Raw genomic sequence first — 10,570 nt, forward strand, 5'->3', positions numbered from 1 at the left:
GGGAAGAAAAAGCTTAGGGGGCAAGAAGAAAGGGTAGATGACGATCTAACAGAAGAGGAGAGGAGGGCAAGGTGGAAAATTGAAAGGGAAGCTGAGAAAGAAAGGAGGGAGGGAAAAAAGGTCCAGATAGGTTACATGAAGTTATGGGTAAATGGAAAGGTGAAAAGATGGGATGAGATTGAGGAAAAATGGATGGAGGGGCAGGGAAACGAATAGGGAGGGAATCAGGGGAGGGTGGGGATAAGGGGAAGAGGGAAGGGTATAAAATAAGTTTCTGGAATGTGGCAGGGCTGTTAAATAAAGATAACGATTTCTGGAAAGGGATAGAAGATTGGGAAGTAATTGTAATGATGGAAACCTGGCTAGAAGAGAAAGGGTGGGTTAAAATCAGGGATAAGCTCCCAAAAGGGTATGTATGGGAGGCTCAATGGGCAAAAAGGGAGGAAAAGAAGGGAATGGCAAAGGGGGGTATGGCAGTGGGGGTGAGGAAGGAATTAGAAATAGAAAGGGAGGATAAAAAAGAAAGGGAGGGGATTATGTCGGTGAAGGTGAAGATAGAGGGGTTTTGGTGGAGGGTGGTGGGGGTATATGTAAATGAGGATTTAGACAGGAAGCTAGATGAGATGGGGGAATGGGTAGAAGCTAGGGAAAAAGGGGTAAGGGTGATTATAGGGGGGGATTTTAATGCGAGAACGGGAAGGGAAGGGGGAGAGGTTTTAGAAGAAGGAGGGGGGAGAGGGATAAGAAGCTCTAAGGACGTAAAAGTTAATGGGGATGGGAGGAAAATGTGTAAGTTCATAGGAGAAAGGGGGTGGGGAATTATGAACGGGAATATAAAGGGGGATGAGGAAGGGGATTGGACATACGTAGGGGCGAGAGGGAACTCGGTGATTGACTACGTGCTAGGGAATGAGGATACAAGGGAGGGTGTGGGAAAGGTAGAGATTGGGGATAAAATAGACTCGGACCATATGCCCATAATAGTATGGATAAAGGGGGAGATGAGAGGGAAAAAATGGAGGAAGGGAGGAGGGAAAAGAAATATGGTGGGGAGGTGGTCGGAAGAAACAGGGGAGGTTTTTAGGAAAAAATTTGTATTAAAAACAAGTAGAGGGGGTGGGGCACAGGAAGACTGGGAAGGGCTGAGAGGGAAAATAAAGGAAGTTATAGGGGAGGTGGGGAAAAATGAAAAAATAAAGAGAAAAGGATGGTGGGATGAGGAATGTAGAGTAGGTAAAAAGTTAGCGAGGGAGGAGTTAAGGAAGTGGAGAAAGGAAGGAGGGAATGGAATAGCTTTTAGGGAGAAGAAAAGGGAATACCAAAAGCTGTGCGAAGAGAAGAAGAAAAAAGAGAGGGAAAAATGGGAAAAAGAAGTAGAGGGGATAAAAACGGAGAGTCAGGTTTGGAAGGTCGTAAATAGGGAAAGAAAAAGGAGATCAAGGGTAGACGAAAGAATAAGGATGGAAGAGTGGGAGCAGTATTTTAGGGATTTGCTAGGAGGGGTAGGAGGGAGGGTGGGGAAGTTAGGAAAAAGTAGAAGAGAGGGGGACGGAGAGAAAGAGTTAGAAATAGGGGAAATCATGAGGGTGGTAAAAGGGCTGAAGGATGGGAAAGCGGCGGGGGGAGACGGGATTCCAAATGAAATATGGAAACATGGGGGTTCCGAGGTGCAGGAGGGGTTATGGAGGATTTGTAATAGGGTGTGGAGGGGAGAGGGCTGGCCGGAGGATTGGTCAGAGGGGGTAGTGGTTCCAATAGCGAAAAAAGGGGATAGCAGAAGGGTGGGGAGCTATAGGGGGGTAACACTAACGCAGACAGCGTATAAGATATATGCTGCGGTGCTAGCGGAGAGGATAAGGGAGGAGGTGGAGAGAAAGGGGCTGTTACCGGCAAGCCAAACAGGTTTTAGAAAAGGCATAGGCTGCATAGATAACATTTATGTATTAAATTACCTTATAAACAGGCAGGTGAGGAGGAAAGAAAGGAGGATAATAATTATGTTTGTAGACCTGAAGGCGGCTTTTGACTCGGTAGACAGGGAGATATTGATAGAAGCGATGAGGAAAAGGGGAGTGAGAGAAGGGCTAGTAGAGAGGTGTGTGGAGGTGCTAAAAGAAACAAAATGTAAAATAAGAGTGGGGGAAGAAGAAGGGGAATATTTCTGGACGGAAAGAGGGGTTAGACAGGGGTGCCCACTTAGCCCACTGTTATTCACGTTATTGTTGGCGGATATAGATGAGGAGCTCGAGAAGGGTGGCTGGGGAGGGGTTAAAGTGGGGGGAAGAAAAATACATACGCTATCCTATGCAGATGATATAGCATTGTTAGCAGAGGAGGAAGATGGGATGAGGGGAATGATGGGGGTTTTAGAAAGGTATTTAGAGGGGAAAAAGCTACAACTGAACGCGGACAAATCGAAGGTAATGAGGTGTAGGGTGGGAGGGGGGAGATGGAAGAAGGTTTCATGGAGGTGGAAAGGGAAGGTAATCGAAGAGGTGGGGGAGTACAAATACTTAGGGTACACGATCACAAGGGATGGGGCTCAGAAGGCTCACATAGAAGAAAGATTAAGGAAGGGGGCGGCGGTTATGGGACAGGTTTGGGGGATAGGGAAGAGGAGGTTTGGTAAAGATTGGGGTAGGAGATTGTGGTTGTTTGATAAGCTGGTATGGTCGGTAGTTAGCTACGGAGTAGAAATCTGGGGGTGGAAAGAGTGGGAAGGAATAGAGAGGCTACAGGAAAGGTACTTGAAGTGGATATTAGGGGTAGGTAGGTGCACGCCAGGATATATGGCTAGGGAAGAGTTGCAAAGGGAATTGTTGAGGGGGAGGGCTGGGGTAAGGGCGTGGGGGTACGAGAAGAAGTTAGGGGAGGGTAAAGGGGGGGAGTTAGCACGGTTATGCTGGGAAGAGATAAGGAGGAGGGATAGGAGGGGAGGGATAAGGAATGGGTGGGAAAGGGAGAGAGAGGAATTTTTAAGGGGGCAAGGGTGGTCTTGGGAGGAATGGAACGAATTAGTAGAGGGGAGGAAAGAGTTAATCAGTGGAGAGATAATAAAAAGAGAGGGGAAAAGGCAAAGAAAGGATAGGTGGGAGAGAATAGAAAACTCCAGGTCAAACAAGTGGTATGGGAGGGTAAAGGGGGAGGGGTTGCCGGGTTATCTAAGGAAAGGGTGGGGCGAGAGTAGGTGGCAGAGGGTGGCAAGGTACAGGTTAGGGAATGAGATGATGGGTGAGAGATATTGGTTGGACGAAGACAAGAGAATGTGTAGAGTGTGTGGATGGGAAAGCGAAACATGGGAGCATGTGTGGGAAGTGTGTATGAGGGGGGATGAAAGTAAAGGATGGCAGGAGAGTATGTGGGAAGTGTTGGAAGATGAAGGAGGAGGGGAGGAATGGATGAGGTTGATAGACGACTGGAGAATGGGAATGAATGAGAAGTTTGGGATGAATGTGAACATCAACCGGAAAGGGGAGTCCACGGATAGGGAAGGGGGGTCTGAGAGGGGATGCGGGAACGAGGTTATGGGGGAGAAGGGGCGAGCTAGCCGATGAGCTAGTTAGGTTAGTGTATGCGTGTCTCTCTCTTTCTCTGTAGGTATTTTTAGGCTAAGATTAGTTTGTAAGTTAGGTTTAAGTAATTAGTATGTAAGTTTTAAGTGTATATGAGCGATGTTTTGGTAGGAGACATGTGTAAATTTGTAACCCCAAGGGGATCAAATAAAGTATTTTCAGTATTAATTTTAAATAAATTTATTCTTAATAAATTTCTATAATAATTAATAAATATTAATTTTATATTAAAATTTTATTTTAATTTCATTTTTTTTTATTTTTATTTTAATATTAATTTTATATAAAAAATTTTCTTTAAATTTAACTTTAATTTATTATCAATATATATATATATATATATAAAATTTAGTTAATTAATTACCCTACATTTTAATTATTAATAAATATTAATTTTAAATAAATTTATTTTAGTAAATTTTTATAATAATTAATAAATATTAATTTTATATTAAAATTTTATTTTAATTTAACTTTTTTTTGTTTTTATTTTAATTTTAGATAAAAAATTGATTTAATTTAATTTTTTTTTATTTTTATTATTAAAACAAATATCTCATTTAATAATTAATAAATATTAATTTTATAATTCTTTTATTTACCCCCTCTACTTTCCAATATTAATTTTTATAAAATTTATTATTAATTAACCCCTTTACTTTAACTACTAATAAAATATTAATTTTAAATAAAATTTTTTTAATTTATTCAATTATCTTTATTATTAATAAAATTAATTTTATACAAAATTCTTTTTTAATTTAATGTTATATTTTAATTATTAACAATATTTATTTTCCATAAAATTTATTTATAATGAATAAAATTTCTACTCTAATTAATTAATAAATATTAACTTATAAAAATTTCTTTAATTTAACTTTTTATTATTAATAAATTTTAATTTATATAAAAACTTAATTTTAATTATTTCTATTTTAATTATTAATACTGTTACGGATGACGAACAGGTGTTCAATATCATCTCTGGCAGAAACCGTCCTAGATAAACGAACAGAGCTACCCTAGATAAATCTACATAATTGTTTAGGTTAGTTTAGGGCCCAAACGTACGCACGACCAACTGGTCGTTGACAAAATACGAATGTTCACTTGAAGGGTACTGACAAGTACCACCCGTCATTGCAGGGCTATATAAGCCCTTACATTTCTACTCTCGTGGGCTAGTACTGTCGTAATCACGAATAGTGTCGCGTCGTGCTGCATCTCGGAAGTCAACTACCAGTGAGATCGGACGTTCGTTCCTTTTGAATCAAAGTTTAACCGTACAGATTCCGCGAGTTCGGTCTAAAATCTGTTAGGCAGTGACAAGGTTGCTCCGAGTCCCCCGCATTGCCAGTGCGTCAACACCGTGCGTCTTAGCTTAGGTAATATCACCTTTCAATTTCTTTCCTATTCTAAATTCAGTTCATTCGCGACACAAGTACACTTGTAGAACGAAACTCTATAGTAAGAATATATTTGTCTTCTTTGATAATTAACTTAAATTCATTAAACCCATAATTATCGTCCAATATCCTAACCAAGTAATTGAACGTCCCCACATGATACAATCTTACCGCTCGGATTGTATCAATTAAATTATACTAGTTACGAGGCTTACTAATTATCCTAGCAATTCCCTGATTAACCATCAGGTTCTTTCGCGACATTCCAATTGTCCGAACAGAGATTTATCCAACCTAGCGGCTCCCCAGTTTTGCATTGGGTTCGTCCGCATCCTAACAGCTCCCTGATTTCGCATCAGGTTCGTCTGTGCTATTATACAACCTCCTAGCAGCTCCCCGGTTTTGCATCGGGTTCGTCTGCGTTTGACTCCATTCCTAGAGGCTCCCTGACTTCGCGTCAGGTTCGTTCTCGCTGTCAATAATCCTAGCGGCTCCCCAATTTCGCATTGGGTTCGTCCGCGTTCCTTAACTAACAAATTTATATCATATTCCTAGGGTAATAACCCTTCGCCGGCCACTCGTGCTGCTCGCGGCCCTGGCTCGTAACAATACTAAATAAAATTTATTTTAATAAATTCTAACAAGGTATAAAAAATTATTTAAATTTAATTTTACCTTAAAATAATTATTAATAAATATTAATTTTGTATAAAATTTAATTTTAATTAATTCTTAATTATTCAAGATATTAAATTTATTTGTAACTTATTTTAAATTAATTTTTTTCTCATAAATTTATAAACATAAATTTTAAAAAATTTTAATTTAACTTTCTTTACTTTTATTATTAATAAATATCAATCTTACACAAATTTTATTTTTAATCATTATTATTATATTATTAATTTCATTATTAATAAATATTAATTTTATAATTTACCTTAAATTAAATATTTACCATTCAATATTATAAATTTAAAATTATCACTTATATAAATAAGCTAAATTTAAGCTTTTAGGTTCATACCCTAAATATAGAAAAAAATCTTTTATATAAGTAAAATGCCTGAATAAAGGATTATTTTGATGTAATAAATATGTGGTATTAAACACTTTTACTAAAATTTATATTTTTTAATTCATTTAAACCCTTAAAACTCAAAATTTTAAATGCTATATACACTTAAATATATATATATATATATTATTAATTTCAAAATTAAATAAATATTATTATTAATTATAAATTAACTTAATAATTTACTTATTATTGATAATTATATCTATTTTATCAATAAATACCCCTAATTTATTCCTTATATGAATATTTCTAGAAATTTCATCAATATCATTTGTAATTTACTTAAATATTAACTCAATTAAAATTTATAGAATTTTAAATTTTCTTATTTCTAGAATTTCATCAATTTTAATTATATTTTCAATTTTAAACTTATCTTATATATCACCCATTAATTATTTATTAATTTTTAGACTTTGAATGAAACTAGGGATATTCCCCTTAAATAACTGAATAAATTTTATAATAAAAAATATTAATTATATTTCCTTAATCCCTTTACTTACTATTATAAAAATTATCCCAATATTAATTTTTATCTATTTTATTAAATTTAATTTTTATATTATAAATATTTTAATAATTATAACATTACCCCCTATTATTTTTAGATTCAATACTTCATCTTACCCAATATTATTAAATTATTCATCTATATATAATATACCCTTAATAATTATTTTTAGATTCTTTAATATTTCACTAATAATGCATTACTTAATTATATACATAATAATTACATTATACGTAATATTAATATTAAATTCATCCTCTGTATATTATAAAAATTCATTAAATTTAAATATTTCTAAAAATAATTTTTTTAATTTATTAATATTTATTTACGCTCAATTACCCCCTTTTTCAACATTTATTATAAAATGAAATTTAATTAATTATGTTATAAAATTAAATAATAACTTAATTTTTATTATAATTTTATTAATTTTATACAGATTAATAATAACTTTTAATTATTTAAATTTTAATAATTACAATTATTATTTAAATTTTATAAAAATTAATCATAAAATTAATTTAAAAAAAAAAATTAATTATTATTCAATTTTCAATTTAATATTTATTAATTTTTTAATAATTTTTTCTTATATTCTTATAGATTAATAATTTATATATATATATATTATCTTTAAATTTGCAATTTAATATTTTAAATTAAACTATATAAATAAGATTTTAAGTTAATTAAACTTAAAACCTTCAAAGTTTTATATATATATATTAATTATTAAATAATTATTTAAATCCCAATATCTTACTAATATTATATATATATATATAATATTAGAAAAATTAATTCCATTTATAAATTTACAATTTACTCCTTTAAATCAGGCATAATATTTATTTCAAAAAATGATTTTATTCCACTAACCATAAAAATATTGGAATACTTTACTTTATCTTTGCTATATGAGCTGGAATAATTGGAGCTTCCCTAAGAATAATTATTCGAATAGAATTAAGTGCTCCAGGAAAATGAATTAATAATGATCAAATTTATAATACTATTATTACTTCTCATGCATTTATTATAATTTTTTTTATAGTAATACCTTTTATAATTGGAGGGTTTGGAAATTGATTAATTCCACTAATAATTGGAGCCCCAGATATGGCATTCCCTCGAATAAATAATATAAGATTTTGATTACTTATTCCATCATTATTTATATTATTAATAAGAAGAATTATAGCATCAGGTTCAGGTACTGGTTGAACTATTTACCCTCCATTATCAACCTCAACATTACATCCATCTATCTCTATAGATTGCACAATTTTTTCATTACATATAGCAGGTGTTTCATCTATTATAGGAGCTATTAATTTTATTGTATCAATTATGTTAATAAAAAATATTTCTATTAATTATGATCAAATTCCTTTATTCCCATGATCAGTAAAAATTACTGCTATTTTATTATTATTATCTTTACCCATCCTAGCAGGAGCTATCACTATACTTCTTACTGACCGAAATTTAAATACATCATTTTTTGACCCCTCAGGAGGGGGAGACCCTATTTTATACCAACATTTATTTTGATTTTTTGGGCACCCAGAAGTATATATTTTAATTTTGCCTGGGTTCGGATTAATTTCACATATTATTTTTAATGAAAGAGGAAAAAAAGAAATTTTTGGGAACTTAGGTATAATTTACGCCATATTAGGGATTGGATTTTTAGGGTTTATTGTTTGAGCTCATCATATATTTACTGTAGGGATAGATGTTGATACACGTGCATACTTTACATCTGCCACAATAATTATTGCTATCCCCACAGGAATTAAAGTATTTAGATGACTTGCCACATATTGTGGGTCAAAAATTATTTTAACCCCTTCTATTATTTGATCTCTTGGATTTATTTTTCTATTCACTATAGGAGGATTAACAGGAATTATATTATCAAACTCTTCAATTGATATTATACTTCATGATACTTATTATGTAATTGGGCATTTTCACTATGTTTTATCTATAGGAGCAGTATTTGCCATTATTGCTAGGTTAATTCATTGATACCCAATTTTTACTGGATTAACTTTAAATAAAAAAATATTAAACATTCAATTTATTATAATATTTTCAGGAGTAAATTTAACTTTTTTCCCTCAACATTTTTTAGGTTTAATAGGAATACCACGACGATACTCAGATTACCCTGATGCATATTATTGTTGAAATATTATTTCATCAATTGGGTCATTAATTTCCTTTAATAGAATAATTATATTAATTTATATTATTCTAGAAAGTTTAATTTCAAAACGTATAATTATATTTAAATATTATCAATCATCATTAGAATGACTTCAAAATTACCCACCATTATATCATTCATATAATGAATTACCTATTATTATAATTAAATTTTAATATGGCAGAATAGTGCGATGAAATTAAGATTCATTTAAAAAATTTTTAATTTTTATTAAAATTTAATACTTTATTTTATTTATTAATAAATTAACCTATCACTATTTTAGTTAATGCCCTAAACTATTTTATAAAATTAATTTATTATTGGTTTATAAACCATACACTTATTTATTTAAATAATATAAAATATTGCTACATGAAATATATATTCCTTTCAAGATCCCAACTCCCCATTTGCAGATAACCTATATTATTTTTATAATTTTACTATAATTATTTTAATAATAATTACTATATCTACTTTATATATATTAATTTTTATTTTAAATAATAAATTTTTAAATTTAAAACTATTAAAAAATCATAATATTGAAATTTTATGGACTATCACCCCCATAATTATATTATTAATTATTTCTATCCCTTCATTAAAAACTTTATATTTTATTGATGAATTATGAAACCCTACTTATTTTACTATTAAATCTATTGGCCACCAATGATACTGAAGTTATGAATATCCTGAATTTTCTAACATTATTTTTGACTCTTACATAATTAAATCTATTGAAACTTTAAATCAGTTTCGATTATTAGATGTTGATAATCGAATTATTATCCCATTTAAAACCCCAATTCGCCTCTTAGTAACTTCTATAGATGTAATTCACTCATGAACAATTCCTTCTTTAGGAATTAAAATAGATGCATCCCCCGGACGAATTAACCAAATATCTTTAATTTCTTTACGACCTGGTTTATATTTTGGTCAATGTTCAGAAATTTGTGGAGCATACCATAGATTTATACCTATTGTAATTGAAAGAACTAACTTTAAAAATTTTATCAATTGAACTAATAAAATAATTTAAAGAATTAGTTAAAAAATAACATTAAATTGTCATTTTAAAATTATTATATAATAATACTCTTTCATTAGATGTCTGAAAGAAAGAAATGGTCTCTTAAACCAAAATATAGTAATTTATCAACTACTTCTAATGATTATATATATATATATATATTCTTTTATCCCTCAAATAAGACCCATAAACTGAACCTTCCTATTAATTTATACTTTAATAATTATTTATATTTATATGTCAATATTATACTTTACCCCCATATTAAATTATTATAATAAATCTTATTTAAAAAAATATCCTAAAATTAAAAAAAAAATAACATTTTAAAATTAATAATATGATATTAAATTTGTTTTCAATTTTTGATCCTTCAACAAATAATTTTATATCTTTAAATTGATTAGCTATATTTACCCCTTTATTTTTATTTAATTGATCTTATTGACTTTACCCTTCACGATTAAGAACATTTTGATTTTTAATATATAATATAATTTTTCAAGAATTTATTAAACTTACCAAAAAAAAAATTGCTTCTAATATTATTATTTTTTTAACAATTATAATATTAATAATAATATTAAATTTATTAAGATTAATACCATATATTTTTACTCCTTCCAGACATCTCTCTATCAACCTTTCATTATCTTTAACATTATGAACAAGATTCATATTATATGGATGAATAATTAATACTAATAAAATATTTATTCATTTACTCCCAATAA

General features: G+C 30.5%; 1 pseudogene; it reads left to right on the top strand.

Annotated features, from left to right (window-relative positions):
- Positions 1–9,161: 9,161 nt before the first annotated feature.
- On the top strand, positions 9,162–9,849 carry LOC143215867 (cytochrome c oxidase subunit 2 pseudogene; annotated as a pseudogene).
- Positions 9,850–10,570: the final 721 nt, after the last annotated feature.

This window comes from Lasioglossum baleicum, chromosome 14 (genome assembly GCF_051020765.1).
Source record: "Lasioglossum baleicum chromosome 14, iyLasBale1, whole genome shotgun sequence".
NCBI classification, from domain to species: Eukaryota; Metazoa; Arthropoda; class Insecta; order Hymenoptera; family Halictidae; genus Lasioglossum; species Lasioglossum baleicum.